At 38.4% G+C, this 18,830-nt stretch overlaps 1 protein-coding gene across 3 annotated transcripts in view; it reads right to left on the bottom strand.

Annotated features, from left to right (window-relative positions):
* PLS3 (plastin 3) overlaps positions 1-18,319 on the bottom strand; it is a 90,348-nt gene extending 72,029 nt beyond the window's left edge. Inside the window, exons 1-2 of one of the 3 annotated variants that reach the window (XM_036839851.1) lie at positions 18,208-18,271; positions 13,745-13,790 (exon numbers count right to left, since the gene is read on the bottom strand). The gene's annotated coding sequence lies outside the window, so the exon portion shown is untranslated. Of the gene's footprint in view, positions 1-13,744; positions 13,791-17,551; positions 17,789-18,207 lie in introns of those variants that run through there. The other 2 variants (XM_036839848.1, XM_036839852.1) reach the window with 2 other exon arrangements.
* Between the last annotated feature and the right edge of the window lie 511 nt (positions 18,320-18,830).

The following is an 18,830-nucleotide window of genomic DNA, read 5'->3' as shown; positions in this document are numbered from 1 at the left end:
CTTACCTCAGAAATTGGCTAAGCCATTAGCAGGGTTCTTTTGATGGGGTAGACTATGGTAGGCTCACTGGCTCTGAGAATTCACTGCTTTAGAGAATGAGCTTTTAAAAGTCTCTCATTAGGCCAAATACAAAAATGCAGATAAGCTATATGTGAAGAAAGAAGTTGGAATATCTGTTTGATGAGTACCATTATACTGCATTCTTCCTTAAATTACACTTTTTTTCCATCACAGGATAGGTTTTGCTGTAGCTGTGACTATTAACCTAAACAAAGTTAGGAGTAGATGGGGAAGAAACAAATCACTGATATTAGTGGTAGTAAATTTTTTTTCAGTATTAATTCTGTATTTAAATGGATTCAGTGATCATCATACATCCTTTTACCAAGGCTCCTCTATTCTTAAAATCTTAATTTTGTCCTATTTTTTAATTGGCTGAATTTCACTTTCGAGTATTTCTCTTTTCTACGAGTTCTTTTATATTCATGGGAACTGCCTAGTACCTTTATTTTTGAATGACATCTTGGCTTACTATTCTTGGATCACACTTTTGTCCTTTCAGAACTCTGTACACAATGCTTAGTGGTAGTAAATTTCACTGTAATAATTATACTAAAACTATATGAGCCACATGCTATAACTTAGGTAAGTTTTCCTTATTGAGAAGAAATTCTGTTAATTGTGTTTAAGGTAGTATAACTGGACTGTGATTTTCAAATTCCTGCTTTCTGAGTGTAACCACTTAATGCCATATTCAGAATGTTACAGGCTGCCAGTGACATATTTATTAAAACAATAAAAGCCAATTTAGAATATAAACAGGATGGGAAAGAGAGCCAAGTTTTTTTGGTGCTTCCACCCTGAATCATGAAGCAGAAAGAAGGGTGGAAAAGCTTTATCTTGAGAAAGCAAGACAGAAATGAAAGCATGATCTCATTCACTTTTCCCGCACCCAAACAAGGTGACATTTTCTGTTCCTTTCTTCTTCAGCCTTAATCAGTTTAACAGTCCTCTTCTCTTTTTTTAATCCCTAATAGTAAGTTTCCAAGTGCCCTTTTTAAATTAAGAGGTTTACCAGATTCTTTTTGTAATTTTTAAGATTTTATTTTTCAGAATCAAAGATCAAAGCATGAGAATGCACAAAAGTTTTCATTTAAGATGTTTTGATTTACTATTCATGACTAACAAACACATCCTAAACTCCAATACCCTAAATCCCAATGATTTAGTGGCATATTGTGTTTTGCTATGTGGGTTAATGCATTTGTTTGAAACAACAGAAGAGGTAAACCATACTTAAGGCAGTAGGTTTAGGAGTCTTGCAAAGAGAAATCTAAGGTGTGGGGTGGGGGAAGTCTTTAAAAAGTCTGGAAAGAACTCTTCAAATAATTTTAAAATTCAAAAACATATCAGTGATTTAGAACTTGAAAGTTATATACCTAAATCAAGAAAAGTTTCAATATTGGTAATTAAAAAAAAGATATCCAAGTTCTATCTGAAGAGAAATGACCAATTAATATTTGTTCAGTGATTTAAAAATCATAAAAGTAGGCACCACTTTAGAAAATAAGACCTAGCATGAGACTACAGAAGAAATTAAATTGTCTTCCTTAATGGAATTATCATTTTTAACTTAATTAACATTACATATGCAATCTCAAAATTCTAATTTATTAATGTAATTCCTATTGACAGCACAGTTTTTTGTGGTCATAGACCAGCTTATTCCAAAAATTTATGTGGAAAGAAACAGGTCTTAGAACAGGTAAAATTTATTGAAAAATAGACTGGGTGGACTCACTCTGCCTGGTGTTAAGTCATTTCTTGTAGCTACAGCAATCAAGATAGTGTGGTTACAGAGCAACACATGCAGAACAACGGAACAGGCCAGAGAACCCAGAAATAGACCTACACAAATAAGCTCAACTGATTTTTGATAAGCGTGCAAAAGCTCATCAGTGGAGGAATGGTGCTACAGCAACTGGACAACCATAGGGGAAAAAAATAAGAACTCTGACCTAGACCTCATTTTGTGTAATTTTGTATAAAGATTTACACCAAAATTAACTCAAAATGGGCCACAGACTTAAATGTGAAACATAACACCATAAAACTTTAGAAAAAATTTTTTGAAAAATTCATCAGGAACCATGTTTGGTGAAGGGGCCTTGGACATGACACCAAAAAGACAATCCATAAAAGGAAACATTGATCAACTTGGCCTTGTCAAAATAATACTTTTGTTCTGTGAAAGACCTTGCTTGGAGGATGGAAAGACAAGCTACAGACTAGGAGAAAATTGCTGTATACCACATATCTGACAAAGGATTGTTATCTAGAATATATAAAGACCTCTCAAAACTCAACATTAAAAAACAATCCAATTGGAAAATAGGCAAAAGACATGAACAGATATTTCACCAAAGAGGATATACAGATGGGAAACAAACACATAAAAAGATGCTCAGCATCATTAACCACTGGGAAATGCAAAATGAAACAAAAATGGGATATCACTGCACACCTATCAGAATAGCTAAAATAAAAATGTGACAATACTAAGTGCTAACAAGGATGTAGAAAAACTGGGTCGCTCATACGTTGCTGGTAGGAGATTAAATGGTACAAGTCACTACAGAAAAACATTTTGATAGTTTCTTATAAAATTAAATATGCAACTCTCATATGACCCAGAGATTGCATTTTTTGGGCATTAACCCCAGAGAAATGAAAATTTACAATCACAGAAAAACCTGTACACAAATATTTGTAGCAGCTTTATTTGTAGCAGCCAAAACGAGAAATGGCCCAGATGTCCTTCAATGTGTGAATGGGTAAAAAAACTATGGTAGGGGCTTCCCTGGTGGCACAGTGGTTGAGAATCTGCCTGCTAATGCAGGGGACACGGGTTTGAGCCCTGGTCTGGGAAGATCCCACACGCCGCAGAGCAGCTGGGCCCGTGAGCCACAATTACTGAGCCTGCGCGTCTGGAGCCTGTGCTCCGCAACAAGGGAGGCCGCGATAGTGAGAGGCCCGCGCACCGCGATGAAGAGTGGCCCCCGCTCGCCGCAACTAGAGGAAGCCCTCGCACAGAAACAAAGACCCAACACAGCCAAAAATAAATAAATAAATAAATAAAATTAAAAAAAAAAAGAAACAAAGCAATGAGCAAGCATCCTTGAGTATATGTATTTATTAAAAAAAAAAAGAACTATGGTACATTTACACCATGGAATACTACTCAGCAATAAAAAGGAGGAAGGTATTGATATACACAACTTGGATGAATCTCTAGAGAATTATGCTGAATGAAAAAAGCCAAAAGATTGCATACTCTGATTTCATTTACATAATATTTTTGAAATGACAAAATTATAGAAATGGGAAACAGATTAGTGGTTTCCAGGGGTAGAGATGGGGCAGGTGCAGGGGAGGGTGGAAGAAAGTGTGTGCTGTTACAAAAGGGTAACAAAAAGGATTCTAGTGGTGACGGAACTGTTCGGCATCTTGACTGTATCAATGTCAACATCTTGGCTTGGGTATTGTACTATGGTCTTGAAGAGGTTACTACTGGGCGAAACTGAGTAAAGGGTACACAGGATCTCTCTGTGTTATTTCTTACAAGTACATGTCTACAATTTCTGCAAAGTAAAAAGTTCAATTAAAAAATCTAACTCAGAATTAAACACAGAATATAGTATAATTAAATGGATAGGGAAAAGGGAAGCAAATTTATATGCAATAATTTCATATCCTATTTTAAACATTATTCCCACGAATTTTTCCAAAATACTATAGACATAACTACTGACACTATAGTCTTAGCTTGTATGGTCAATTCTTGACTCCACTAGAGTATTTGATCTGGGTAAATGATATTTTTCTGTTCAATACCAAAATAACAAGCTGATATAAAGGAGAATTTCAGGGCAAGAACCCACCAATGCATGACAATTTTGGTATCTGTTATTAGAAATATTTACTTAAGTGACACTTCTCCACAGATAGTCACTCCTTGATCTCCTTCATGTCTTGCGTCAAATATCTTCCTTTCAGTGAGGCCTCCTGTGACCACATGATTTGAAATTGCAATGCCCTCTTCCCACTCCCTATACCCTCAACTTTAATTTTCTCCATAATACATTACCATCGAATATACTATATTGTTGTTCATTTTGTATCTTCCCCTAGTAGGATGTAAGCTTCATAAGGATGGTAATTTTCATTTGTTTCAGTCACAGGTATAATCCCCAGTGCCTAGAAAATAACCTGACCTATAGAGGCACTCAGTAAATATCTGAATAAGTGAATGAATCAATGAATAAAATGGAATTTTTTTTCTTGGTGAGGAGTAATACAAAGGGGGAAATACTGGCTCTGTGAGAGAGAAAATCCAGTTTGGAAGAAACCAAGAGTGATAAATCCGGGAATTCCCTGGAGGTCCAGTGGTTAGGACTCTGTGCTTCCATTGCAGGGGGCACGGGTTCAATCCCTGGTCGGGAAACTAAGATCCTGCAAGCCACGCGGTGTGGCAAAAAAAAAAAAAGTGATAAATCCTACAATGTATATCCAATATATTGGCATTCGAGTTTTCAAAATCCTTTGGATGCAATACAATGTAGGAAACTCTTTAAGATCAATGATTAGGACTGCAGCTTTGTAAGCATAAGAGTACTTTGGTTGAAGATACAACCTGGAAAATAATGTACCACTTTAAAGCTATTACTAATGAATTTTCATTAGCTATGGAAGAGTTGGTCGAGTTAAATAATGTTGCTTAAGTTATAGGTGAAGTGAGTTTCAGAGAGTTTATGTCAACTTTAAAGACATGGGATCTGCCATTTTGTTAACATCTGAAAGAAAACTCCAGTTTGTATAAACTGATTCAGGGTGGAAGAGGCATTCCTAGTGAACCACGCTGGACTCTGGATGTGGCATTTAAATTTATGGCAAGAAGAGTGATGGATTAGGTATCAGGAGACCCCATCCCCCACCACTGTCCTCCACCACTGCATTAGACCTCTGTCGCCTCGTCTGCAAAAATCAGTGGCTGGATTAGACTCTGAGCTCTTCAAACGATGGCACATTATGTTATTTATCTTAGTGATAACAGTGCCTAGCACACTGTTGATAATTAATAAAGGCCTGTTAAATGAATTAAGTAATTAAATAGGAAGTTCTAAATGGGTCTCTGGGAAATTGTATCTTTTCTTGACTGAACTGCAGCCCTCCTCTCTCAGGGAGGCCTATCCTTTCCTAGTTGGCCTGCCCAGAATAAGGCAACTAGGTCCAGGAACTTCTCTGTGGGTTGAATACAGAAGATAATGGCAGAGATCGGTTCTAGGTGTCATTAGCTATATTGGCCTGAAGGGTTCTTGAAAGAAAAACTCTGATCTGTAACTGATTCTTTTTATCATCCTTGGATAATCCCTCCTTCCCATGTTCATCCCTGAAGAGTCAAAAGGTAAAGACTCCCTCAAACTTACTGCTGCACTTTCTAAATGTAAAACACCAAGCTCTTCTGAAAATGTCAAGTGTCAAATGTACTCAATATTATTTCTGGATGGATAGACAAGAAACTAGTACTAATGGTCACCTCCTGGGAAGGGAAATGGGGGATCGGAGTCAGGGGCAGGAGGTTTATTTTCTTTATGTCCCTTTATAGCTTTTGAATTTTGTTCTGTGTATGTATTTCATATTTGAAGCGTAAATTTAAAAAATAAATATTAGATGTGCTCAATAATGCTTTAGGTTGACTGAAAACCATTGTGTTTCAAAGCATTTGTCATTTACTTCTGCAATACTTAATACTGCTTACTTTTGTTCCTTATACTAGGTATTCAATGAATGTGTATAAACAAGGAATTTTGGATAAATCTGTTATACAAGTTTTTAAAAAGGTGATTATACAACTTTTACAAGCTTTCCATTATTCAAGCAGAAATATTACTAAGGAATAAGGTAGTGTTGGGAACAAGTTGATGATAATAAGCTACTAAGCATCAAGAAACAGGAAAAGGGGCTTCCCTGGTGGTGCAGTTGTGAAGAATCCGCCTGCTAATGCAGGGGACACAGGTTCGAGCCCTGGTCCAGGAAGATCCCACATGCCGCAGAGCAACTAAGCCCGTGCGCCACAACTACTGAGCCTGCGCTCTACAGCCCAAGAGCCACAACTACTGAGCCCACGTGCTGCAACTACTGAAGCCCGCATGCCCAGAGCCTGTGGTCCACAACAAGAGAAGCCACCGCAATGAGAAGCCCGCGCACTGTAACAAAGAGTAGCCCCCGCTCGCCGCAACTAGAGAAAGCCCGTGCACAGCAACGGAGACCCAACGCAGCCAAAAATAATAAATAAATTAATTAATTCATTAAAAAAAAACAAAACCAAAAACAAAATACTTGCTGATGGTTGTGCATATCTGTGAATATACTAAAATCCGTTGAACTGTACAATTTACATGGTTGGTACAGAATGTGAATTCTATCTCAACAACACTGCTTTAAAAAGTGAAAAAATATTAATATGTCCCAATATCCCCGTTGATTCTGAAGTTAAGCAGTTCTCACAATGAAAGTGCTATCCGTACATAACGTTCACTCCTGACCTTTCACTTAAGACAAGTAAAAGAGGAAGAAAACCAAGGAAGCCTTTGCTTGGTTTTCTGACAGGTTCACATCAATATGTATTTTATTCAGTATGATTCATAAGTTACCCATTTGCTGATTAGGTTTTCACAATTTAATCTTTATCAGCAAGGGCCATCCATGGCCATTTATACCCTCTTTCAAATGTATTATATTTATGGAGACCTGCTGTGTGCCAGGTGTACTGTGAAAGAACCAGGAGAATGGGTTTATTTTCTTTTCTCCCTAGAAGAACAGTGTTTTCCATGGTACATGGCAGGAATTTAGTACCGTCTTTGAAGAAAACCATGTACAGCAGACATAGTACATCCAGATATACTGCATTCATTTGATCCCCTCCCACCAAATGAAATGATGACCAGATTTGGAATCCTGGGTTTTCCAGCTCATTTTAAAGTCTGGGATAACCAAGAAGTTCAAGGCAGAAAATTAAGGTGTCAGCTATACCTGTAGTTACTCGCTATTATCCTTGAGTCAGATAAAACTTAACAGAATGCTGTACTACAGAAAGTATGAGAGCTGCATGTGCAAGTAATGGCGAATCAATGTTTTTTAGGGCTTCTACATACATGGATATTTCCACAGCTGCAGAACCAACTACTGCAGAAGTACACGCTGTGCACAACATCTACAATTTAGTAAAGCTGGAAGGAATTTTATTTTTGTAAAAACTAAATGGGGTGTGGCTCATTTTCTTGCCAAAGGGCTATTTTATTCCAAGACACTGGTGTCTGCTGACCTTCATTTATAGGCTGAGCAATGTTCTATTTAAGTAAAATTAACTCATGGTGGGCACTTTTTTTAGGATGCAATAATTATTGCAAAGAAATAACAATGTTTAAATTTGATTTGTTCTTAGTTTAGATTTGATTATATTGGGTTATACATGAATGTCTTTGTTCACACAAGGTTTAAATTTAGAAATTATTTTATGTTGAGAAAAAAGGCCATATTTAAGTTCCTTTTCTACATGTAAGAATATTTTTAGGTTTCATGAAATCCAATATTATGTTTTTTCTTCCAGACTGCAGGAGTATCTTACCATCTTTGTAGGCCTAGCACCTAACAGTCTTCATTAAACTTATTTTAGTTGAATGATGAAGCCATTCCACAAATAGACTAATTAAGGCATTGTCCGTGTTACTATCTTTGGCTATTACTCCATCTATAGTTTGTACTATCTCAATATACACTTGAGAACTCTGGGCACATTTTAAAGTTTTCCTGAGGGTTACATCTCTTTATAAATGCCTTATAGGCCACCTTTTATATAATCTTTACACATTTCAAGGTACTTGACACAGCAATCCTCCCTTCATCTTTACACAAACCTTCTCTGGTTAGAGAAGTTTGCCACCTTCTGCTTGCACCTATAAATATATTCTAGTTTGCTTTTATTTTTCGCGGGGCTGGGGGCCCAACTAATGCTGGAAAACTTTGATTTAGGATAAGATACCAAATGTATGGGTTGGCTTATATCTTTAAACATGTAAATCTATCAGTATTACTTTTTGGTTATCTATACTGCATGGTAATTTGGCTATATTTGTTTTTTAATTATCATAAGACAAAATATAAAATTTTAATTATTCATAACCACTTGCAAAACTGATTCAACTGTAGCTTTAAACTGGAGACCCACAAACTGCTCAAAATATTTGTTGAATGTGTCAATGTCCTTCATCATTTCCTGGTTTTTGCTTTTGAAAACTTCCACTAGAGGAAATAATGGGCATCGTAAATTTAAAATTAATATGTTTTGGATTCACCCACGTCTAAAGGCTACATGTCATCTCGGAAAGATACGGATTAAATTTATAACTCTCTGCCTTCCCCAGCATTTTAAGTTTTCACTAACTTATTTTCTCTTTTCTCCTATTTTTTCAAAGGTAAACTTTTAAACATTCATGTTTATACTATTTCTACTATTGTAGAAACACTGAAGAACTTGAAGCTTTTTTTTCCTCCCCCCAAAAACAGGCATCAACATTACCTATTACCTTTCACCCTGCTCTAAGCTAAATTTGTTAGTGGCAATGACTTTATAATGGTGTCTGTCATGTATTAAAAGAGTCACGTTTCCAATTTTCCTTTGAGGGTGAATTTAGACTGTTGGATGGAATATCCTCATAAAAGGATACATTAATGGTAAAGGGGTTTCTTAGCTAAGCCAAGAGGCTTCTTCAACCTGAAACATTGTTAAAATCCTCCACATTCATAATGAAAAGCATTGGAAAGTCATATTTTCACAATACCATTAAATAAAACAGAAAAAATAAACTATCTTATTTATCTTCAATGGTGATACTTAAAGGAAAAAAAAGTTTAAATTAGAGGAAAATGAAGAGGTAGCTACAGATACCTGATAAAGATCACCTAAGGCAACATTAATTGACCTGTAAATGCGAACACTGATTGAGCACCTAATATACGCCAGTTTCTTTATAAATGTTCTCCTTTAATTTTAAAGACAACACTGAAAACAAGTGATATTATCCCCATTTTATAGATAGTGAAATTGAGGTTTAGAGGAATTAAGGAACTTCCCCAATGTCACGGAGATATAAAATAGCAAAACCATGGGAACCCATATTTTATGCTAAAATCCATTCTGACTATGAAATATAGCATGTACATGATCCCTCTGAGAACAAAAAAAGGAGGTGATAAGAACGAGTTGTCCAGTCAGACAAAACTTTCTACATCACTTCCGGGTCATCATGGGATGCCCGGACCAACATGGTCCTTAGTGCCACCAGTGAACTGGCGTAAGGAGACAGACATCCAGGAAGGGTCTGTGAAGCAGCATGGGATAAGTTTAGAGAGAGATATGCAGTGTACAATGAGCCATTTAAATATACAAAATATTTGTTAAGTGATGTAATTTGGGGATTCACCATATACTGAAACCAGGCACAAATTAACTGGTGGCACCAGTTTTACCACTATTGGATCTCCGTTTAGTTATTTAAGCAACCTGAATGAAACATAAAGCTTTGAGTTTATTGAGTATTGTCAACATACAGGCACACATCATTTTATTGCGCTTTCCAGATATTGCACTTTCTACAAATTGAAGGTTTGTGCTAACGCTGCATCAAGTGAGTCTACTGGCACCATTTTCCAATATGTGGAAATGTGTCACATTTTGGTAATTCTCACCACATTTCAAACTTTTTCATTATCATTATATTTGTTATAATGATTGGTGATCAGTGATCTTCGACGTTACTAGGACACACTGGAGCCTCAGATGATAATTGGCATTTTTTAAACAATAAAGTATTTTTAATTATGTACATTTTTTTAGATGTAATGCTATCACACACTTAATAGACTACAGTATAGTGTAAACGTAACTTTTATATGCACTGGGAAGCCAAAAAAATTGATGTGACTCACTTTATTGCGATAGTCTGGAACCAACTGAAGTATCTCCAAGGCGTGGCTGTACTTCAAGAGACTGACAGCCTGAGATAAAAAAGCCTATCAACAAACACAGCCATTTCTATGTCCGTGAGTCTATTTCTGTTTTGTAAATAAATTCATTTGTATCATTTTTTTAGATTGCACATATAAGTGATATATGACATTTGTCTTTGTCTGACTTACTTCACTCAGTATGATAACCTCTAGGTCCATCCATATTGCTGCAAATGGCATTATTTCATTCTTTTTTATGGCTGAGTAATATTCCCTTGTGTATATGTACCACATCTTCTTTATCCATTCATCTGCTGATGGACATTTAGGTAGCTTCCATGCCTTGGCTATTGTATATAGAGCTGCTATGAACATTGGGGTGCATGTATCTTTTCAAATTAGGGTTTTCGTCTTTTCCGGATATATGCCCAGGAGTGGGATTGCTGGGTAATATGGTAACTCCACAGATATAGAAAAAAAACTTATGCTTACCAAAGGGGAAGGGGGGGTTAAATTAGAAGCTTGGGATTAACATATACACACTCTATATATAAAATAGATAACCAACAAGGACCTACTGTATAGCACAGGGAACTACACTCAATATCTTGTAATAACCTATAATGGCAAAGAAGCTGAAAAAGAATATATAAATATATATCTTTATATATATACAGCCATTTAACCAACTTCAGGATTAAAAGTCTCTTCATGATACTGAAAGTTTATGGTCACAAGTAAGCTTTCTGTACTTGAACTGAGTTTTACAGCAATCTGAAATCTAAAGGCTAATTAAATACAAACCTGTCTCCCTTCCCCAATTAACAGTTCTGTTTCAAAAAATAGAACTTCCTATGATTGTACACCCCACAGGATTCTACTTCATCCTCCTTTGCACCTGCTAACTAGATCAGAGGAAACCAAAATATTTCCAAGACATATACTTTACCTAAACCAGCTCCATACGAAACACTATATAAAGAATGGCTTTTTTTTTTTTGAGTGCTGCTGTTTGAAATCAAGGCTCTTTTTGCTTACACCAATGTTTAAATTTCAGAGATTGTCAAAGGAATTCATCTTTAAAACAAAAATCTTTGCAATTTCTCTTCTAAATATTTATCTCAAAGAAATAATCAGAGTCATGAAATGGTTTTTGCCCCAGGGTGTTCACTGAAGCGTTATCTATAAGATATGGAAAGAACAAAAACTTCCAACAACCTGGAATTAGTGAAATAAATTATGAAATATCCATTATATAGAATATCATGCAGTAATTTTAAATATTTTCAAAAATATCTGATTACACGAAAACATGTTCAAAATATAAGTTAAAAGAATGGGATACAAACAGTATATACAGTATGATCCCAATTTTAAAAATATCTAACGTTCTACACAGGAAACATGAAAAAATATGAACAGGTGGTACAATTATGAGTAATTTTTATTTTTCTTCTTTATAAACCCTTTTGTTTTCTTCTCATATTTTTAAAGTGGTCTTGTATTTTTTTATTCCAAAGTAAACTGATTAAAAAATATCCTAAGTACACACTACTTAAGACACTTTTCCAGCAGATTAACTAAATATACCTATTGACTATTATAGCAATAGGATATACCCTAGGAATCATGTCTTATCATTTTCACCTCTGAGAAAACAGTCTTAAATGGTAATTCTCCCTCACCTGAAATACAAGCACCAAGATGTCAAAAACAACAATAAGAAATGGCAAAAATGGGAATATGCAAGCAAGTAAAGAAATACAGGAAAAAAAGCTTAAAAATTACATTCATCTATAAAGGACAATGTATTATTCAGTGTCAATAGCAGAATGTCAATCTGAGAGCAACACTATGTAATTAGAGCATATAATGTAGAATGCAATAATATGAATATTCGAAGCTATTATGCTGCCCTCTCAAATTCTATTTTATAGAAAGTAAAAATTTTATATATATACTTTTTATGTAAACAAGTATTATATATACATACAAATTTAAAACAGCTTAAGAGAATCAGAGTTGTATTTTCAATATATGGGTTACAAGATTACAAAAAAATGATTTGCTATTTAATCTTTTAAAACAGAGATGGTAGACATAAGAGATCAGATTTTATAAAAGAAAATGATTTCTTTTAGCAAAGAGAAACTTCTCTTCAGAACTAGTCATAGGATATCAGGTTATTTCAAAAGTCCTTTAACTCAAGGCTTTCTGCTTATTCCATTTTCATTAAGTACTCTCACTTCACAAATGCTATTTTAACAAATGTTAGCAAACATAATTTTAACAAAATAAAAATGCATAATAACACAAAGAATGACAGAGTTAAAGAACAATCATGTAATTGTCAAGATGACAACAGACAGTGAAAATTAATTCCAAGTTAATAGTTTTGAGGGTGGGGGTTGAAAATGACCCTCAGGGGCTTCCCTGGTGGCGCAGTGGTTAAGAATCCGCCTGCCAATGCAGGGGACACGGGTTCGAGCCCTGGTCCGGGAAGATCCCACATGCCACGGAGCAACTGAGCCCGTGCGCCACAACTACTGAGCCTGTGCTCTAGAGCCTGCGAGCCACGACTACTGAGCCTACGTGCCACAACTACTGAAGCCTGCACACTGCAACGAAGACCCGATGCAGCCAAAAAAAAAAAAAAAGAAAAGAAAAGTAAATGACCCCTCAGAAGTCATCTAGCCCAACATGTTTGTTTTTCAGATGAAGACCTGCATTAACTTCTCACCTTTTCTGTGTTAACGATGGCACACCACTTAAACATAAGTTTATCTCCTCCATTATGCACTTTTCCATACCTGCATATGCAATTTAGAGTGCAATTATAAGGAGAAACATTTGATTTTTCATGCGTAATTTTACACAAAACCTCCTATTACGGGCAATCACAAAACTAAGAATGAAGTATGATAAGCCAAAGTATTTTGTAACCATTACCAATGAACGCCAAAATACCGCTCAGTAGTTACTTGGGAAAGGTTAAAAAAAAAAACAACCACCACATTAATGGCTTTTACAGGCTACTTGGCACAATATTTGAGGGAAAAAAATATAAGAAAGTATTACACATATAGGGTTTTATTCTCTTGTTATCAACCATTTCTCTTATTTTTCATTACATTATGTCTGGCTTTATTTCTTCTTAGCTTGTAAAAGTGGATGGCTGGAGAATGTTTACAGACAAGTAAAAATGTGGCAAGACTTAAGTGATGAGAATTCTACCATTTCTGTAAACTCTTATTAAAGCTTTAGTGTTTCTATGATATACTACTACAGTACTTTGAATTTATATAGCACCTGTCTGCTGAAGAGCCAAGGCTTACATAGCTCATTTATCCTTTCAGCATGCCTGTGAAATATACAGATTGAAAACAGATGGCTTACAAATAAAGTAAAATCCAGATATGAAAACAGAGAACTTCCATGATTTACTGAAGATGGCCTGTCTGTGCAAACTGCAGAGGCCTAAAAGATCCTGGAGTCCACACTCAATGCCTTTTCCAATAAACAACACTACCTCCTTATCATCAAACAAATTTCTAGACTGTTAAGAGAAATTAAGCTTTGTCATAATATAAAATCAGTAAGTTTAATGTGCCAAAAATCCTTGATAAGGAATGATATAAATGGTACCTCTATATTTTAAAGAAATAACATTACTCACGGAATAAGCCACTGGTGATCATCTTCCTGGATAGTCACCAATTTGCCTACAAGGTATTTAGCTTGGTTCAATATAGTTGCATTAAAATTGGAAAAAAATCAACTGATAAATATAACTGAAATAAGCCAGACTATATCTATATAAAAGATATATCTTATAAAAGAAAAAAAAATCCCAGCAGACCAAAATCCTTGAGCCATGCCCTCATTTTATAAATGAGAAAATGCGTGGTGTCTGGCACATGTATGTACTCAATGTTAGTTATCAATATAATAATCTTAAGTGACTTTCTCAAGGTCAAACTATGAGTCAGTGTCAGAGCCATGTCTAGAATCTAGTTCTTCTGAAGCAAGTCCAACATACGTCCCCCTTAGCATTGTAATTTTCATTTAACAGCAATGCTTTTTCATCCCTAAAACAGTTTATACTCACCAATATTTGTCTTTCAAGTGCTAAGAATAGGGCAAATTCAGTGTTATTAATTAAGCATATTGAATTTTTGGAAACTGTCTCACCTCCATAACTACCATTGGCCCAAGTATTATCAGATCTTCTCCTGAGACTGACATTTCATGATCAGACAGTTTTTTATATTTCTAGGTCATAATTTTAATCAAAGCTCTCTCATCACTAAAAACAGCTAGTCGTGACCACTGGTATCTAAAAGACCTTCCAACAGTATAATGTATCCAAAAAACGTTTGAAACCTCCAACACAATGAACGTACATCATATGGTGCATCACTCTCTAGAATAATTATAGACTCAAAACATGATCTAGCTGTTTTCTTCTAAACTGAGTTTTATTATTTTCACAGATTAAACTTTCCCCCTCTGGATTACTTTTCACCAAAAGAGCATGAGCAAGTACAAAATGATTCCAAAAACAGTTACCCAAGTTTTCATGTACTGATAGATGTTCGTTTTCAATTTTATACCAGCTACTTTTGGAATCTGTACTAAACAGCAAAAACAAACAGTTTGGCATATTCATTCCACCTAGATTATAGCAATAGCAAATTCATGAATTTATCATATGTGCTAAGAATATTATGTCAGTAAATTTCTTGGAAAGGTAAGTAGAAATGCTTAAAACAGAATATGGAAAAATGGCAAGTGAATTTTCTTCCTTTTGTCATCAGTTTCACCATAAAGAATCTCCTTAGTGCTCAAGCACCACGGCCAAGTTTCTACCCCCTTCTTTTCTGTAACAGTCACGTTGTTTGCCTAGGAGCAAAATTTCATGGGGTTCCTAATAGTGCCCTGGATATTGACATTCTGCCAGTATAAACAGTCACAGTCAAGTCTAATGTGCTTGTAACCATTTGTAGAAGAGACTTAATCTCAACCCAAATATTACTCACTAGTCATAATTAATCCTTCTACCCAAAATGCATTAAGCCTAGACATTTTTAGCAATTGACTCTAAATGATGGCCTCAGACTAGACTAGAGACCTTGGACCTCAGTGTTGATTGTCTGTGTTAAATCAAGGCAGAGCATAATTTATTTGACTCTCCCACCCCAGGTAAAGAGTTTGATAACTTTCTAGATCTAATTGTAGAAATTAAGAAGTAGACTCATAATCCTCTAATTTTAATGAAAGCCTGGGTTCATTAGATCATATGACTAAAAATTGAAGTCAGTAGTTGTAAATGAGTGGACATACCGAGACAATGAAAGACTGTGGTTGTAGAGCCTAGGGAGAATCCTGTTTTGACAAGAGTTAATACTATATTAAAAAGAACTTCTCTCCCTACCACTTTAACCTCGTTGGATAGTTGTGCTCTTCTTTTTTTAAGGTTAAATATTTGTTAGGAGTTCCATCTAAAATTATATTATCACCTCTCTTCCACTAGGGGGGTCTATCTACCAGTGTAGTTAACTCCAATTAACTCAGGTGCAGTTTGAGTCCACTTCCAGCTAATCTGTGCCGCAAGGCTAGCCTTGTGGTCAGAACTACGTGCTTTAAAGTTGTTCTAGTTTTTAGGCTCAGAAACCCATGCACAGCATGAAAATGTCGTGCTCAAGTCATTCAGAGGTTGCTGCAGTAAGTAGACAAGGATTTTTGGCTGAAGCATACAAAAGCCAAAATCTCTTAAATATTCCCAGTTTCCTTTTTAGCTGCCCTAGTTGTTTTCAAGACTGAATACGTATCAACTGGATCCATTTTTGTAAATAAGTAAAGCTTTTAAACTCTCAACCTCAGAGATTCCTCTGCCCATTTCTACACTCTGCAATATATAATCTGAATAGCAAAAACTGCCACATTTTTCCAAAAGCAACCTTAACTTGGGCCACTTGGGTGGGTATTGGTCATTATGGGAGTTGTTTCTGTGGCCTCTCATTATTCTACTAAAATACTGACAGGTAAAAACCCAACTAGCTCGGTTTCTTAAATTTAGTGTCCACTGTTTTCCTGCCTGATTTCTGATCCAATTAATTCCAAACCACAATAACTGATGGTTAATTTTAGCCAAGAGATTATCCACCACCTTCAAGCAGATGCCTAATATAGAGAACAGTTCAACTGGAATATAGGCCAGACCCAGGGACATGGACAAAGCCTAATTTTTTAAAAACACTATCTAATGGGATATGGCTTCAAATCTTTTAGGAATGAAATAGGGCATGAATAAATGGACGATTTTTCTAGAAAATAATTAGTAAGATATTTTTAAAATTTAGAAAAGCCATAACTAGATTGAAGGGCCACAGGGGAGACATATACCCCAGCACAAACATATTTCAAGCCCTTATTTTAAAAACAGCTTCTGTTTTTTATTTTGGATAAAATCTGAGCACCAAATTCCCTTTCTGTTCCCCTCAACCAAATCCAAGTAGAACTCCCTTGAGTAGAGGCTAGTTCACACCGCCCCCTCCCCTTTTTTGTCACGGTAGTTTTGGGAAAATGAACTTCAGCCATTACATTCCAGTTTTAAAGTCAAAAGAAGTCATGTGACCATTACCCTAGGGGCATCAGAGACTTGGGGCACGTGATGCCAATTGACATATGTGGGGCTTCGGCCACTATGTTGGAATTCACTGTAAATTGGATCTTCAGGATCAAGTTTAAGCTCCCAAATACACTGTGACATCTTGTAAAGCGGAGTGTGCGCTTACCTCTCAGTAGTTTTTAATTTCACCTAGGTTTTCTACCTACTGTGCAGCCAGCCAGGCTCTCTTCCCCACCCCCCATCCCTGGTAACAGGTCGGGCACCCCGAGCATCCCGTCTATCTGATCCTAAACGGCGAGGCTCTCCAACCCAGTTAGTTCTAAACTCAACCTTGAGTACCACCCGGCATGTTGTGCAGATCGCGTGTGGAGCAAGAATTTGCGTCGCGTACAGGAAATGTCAGAATGCATTAAGCCCACTCCACCTCCCAGGTTGGGATCTTCTGCCCTGGAGCCTGGCCGTTGGAGCCGCCAGCACATTAGAGCAAGTAGCAGCAGCGGCGGCGGCGGCAACTCTGGGACTGGCGAGAAGCCCGGGCGGGGGTGGTCGGCGTCCCCCGGCCTCTCATTAGACCGCTAAGTACTGCGAGTGGGGAAAAGTAAACACCGGCAAGTGCAGCTCTGTGGGAGGAGGGGGATGTTGCCCTCGCCCCCCGCCCCTTCGGCTCTGCCTCCCGAGGAGCCCCGGGAGGTGCCGGGCGGCCGCTGCCCCGACCGCGCGCTCGAGGCTGCAGAGCCAGAGGAGCTGAGAAGGGAGAAGACGGGCGGCGCGGGATCTGGGGAGAGGAGAACGGAAAGGTACTGCCCTAATGGCCCGGAGATGTCCTGCTACAGAAAGGAAAAAAGTGCTTACTCATAGGGAGACGCGGTGCGATAGCGATTCGCTCGCTAATGGCAAGGGAAGCAGGCGGCAGGCAGGCAACCGGAGCCTCGTTCCTTCCCTGGGCCACCGCACCCCGTGGAGCCCGGGGTCCGGGGTGAGCCCGTGAGGTCACCCGAGGAGGGCGAGCGGGGGCTGGAGGCGTTGCCGGCGACCGGCTCCGGGATTTCCTGAGTCCAGAGCCGGCGGAGGAGGGGGGAGGAGGGTGGCAGTAGCTGAAGAAGGACGACAGAGGGAAGTTAGGCGCTTGGTTTCCACTTCGGGGCCGCCGCCACGGAAGGGGAGAAGGGCAAGGGCTGGCGTCAAGGACTCCAGCCCAAGTTTGGCAACAAGTTAAGAGCAACTAGTGAGAAAGCACCATCTCTCCAGTGAAGAGCAGAAAACGTGTTTGCGGCGGGCGGTGGTCGTGGGGAACACTCGGTCACTCCCACCCGTCCTTGATGCGAACGATCGCTTTGGCGCCCAAGGTCTAGGACAGAAATTTCTGCAGCCTCCCTCTCAGTCCCCCGCCTCCCGTGCCAGGCACGTTCCTGCCGAGGTTCCCGGAGATGCTCTCTCTTGGACCCACTCATGCCCACGCCCAGGGATCCCGCTCCCCTCGTGCCCTCCCGCGCCTGCAGAGCACTTACATAAAGTCGCAGAGTACCGGATCTGGCCAGACAGCCTCCAACCGACGCACTCAGACAACTTCTGCCGCTCGGAATTTTTGCGGCTGTGGTTCTAAAGCCAGCGCTCCCGCCCCTCCTGCCAGCCCCCTCCGCCCCTCGGCCGCCGCCATTGGCTCCGGTGGTGCTAGCCGTCGGCTGGGAACCAGGAAGGGGATTGGGCCACGCACCTGTCACATCAACTGGGTGGGGAGTTGGGAGAATAGGCACCGGGATGGGCGCCCTGGAGGGATGGGGAGTGTAACTCAGCGGCTGGGAGCGGAGATTGGTCCTCCGCTCTCGTTTCTTCCCCTCCCTGGCTATGAAGAGATTAGAAGTCTTCACAGCCTGGCTCGGGGACCACGTTCCAAAAAATCGTGTGGAATAAACGAAGAGATGAGAATGTTGGAGCGAGAGTTTGAACGTCACCAAGCCCCTATTTAAGTCTCTGGAGAGTACAGTTTCAACCCAGAATCGTAGAGAATCTCGGCATGGGAAGGGACTAGTAATACTAGTACTTAGTTTCTTCTGCTCCAATCAGCCTGCGTGCGGAACAACGCAGAGGGAAAACCTCAGCAATCTTCCCTTTCCAACGACGTCTAGGGAGC

This window comes from Balaenoptera musculus, chromosome X, assembly GCF_009873245.2.
Source record: "Balaenoptera musculus isolate JJ_BM4_2016_0621 chromosome X, mBalMus1.pri.v3, whole genome shotgun sequence".
Lineage (NCBI taxonomy): Eukaryota > Metazoa > Chordata > Mammalia > Artiodactyla > Balaenopteridae > Balaenoptera > Balaenoptera musculus.
The sequence above is the reverse complement of the archived record's forward strand: the minus strand, read 5'-3'. Positions and strand labels throughout refer to the sequence as shown.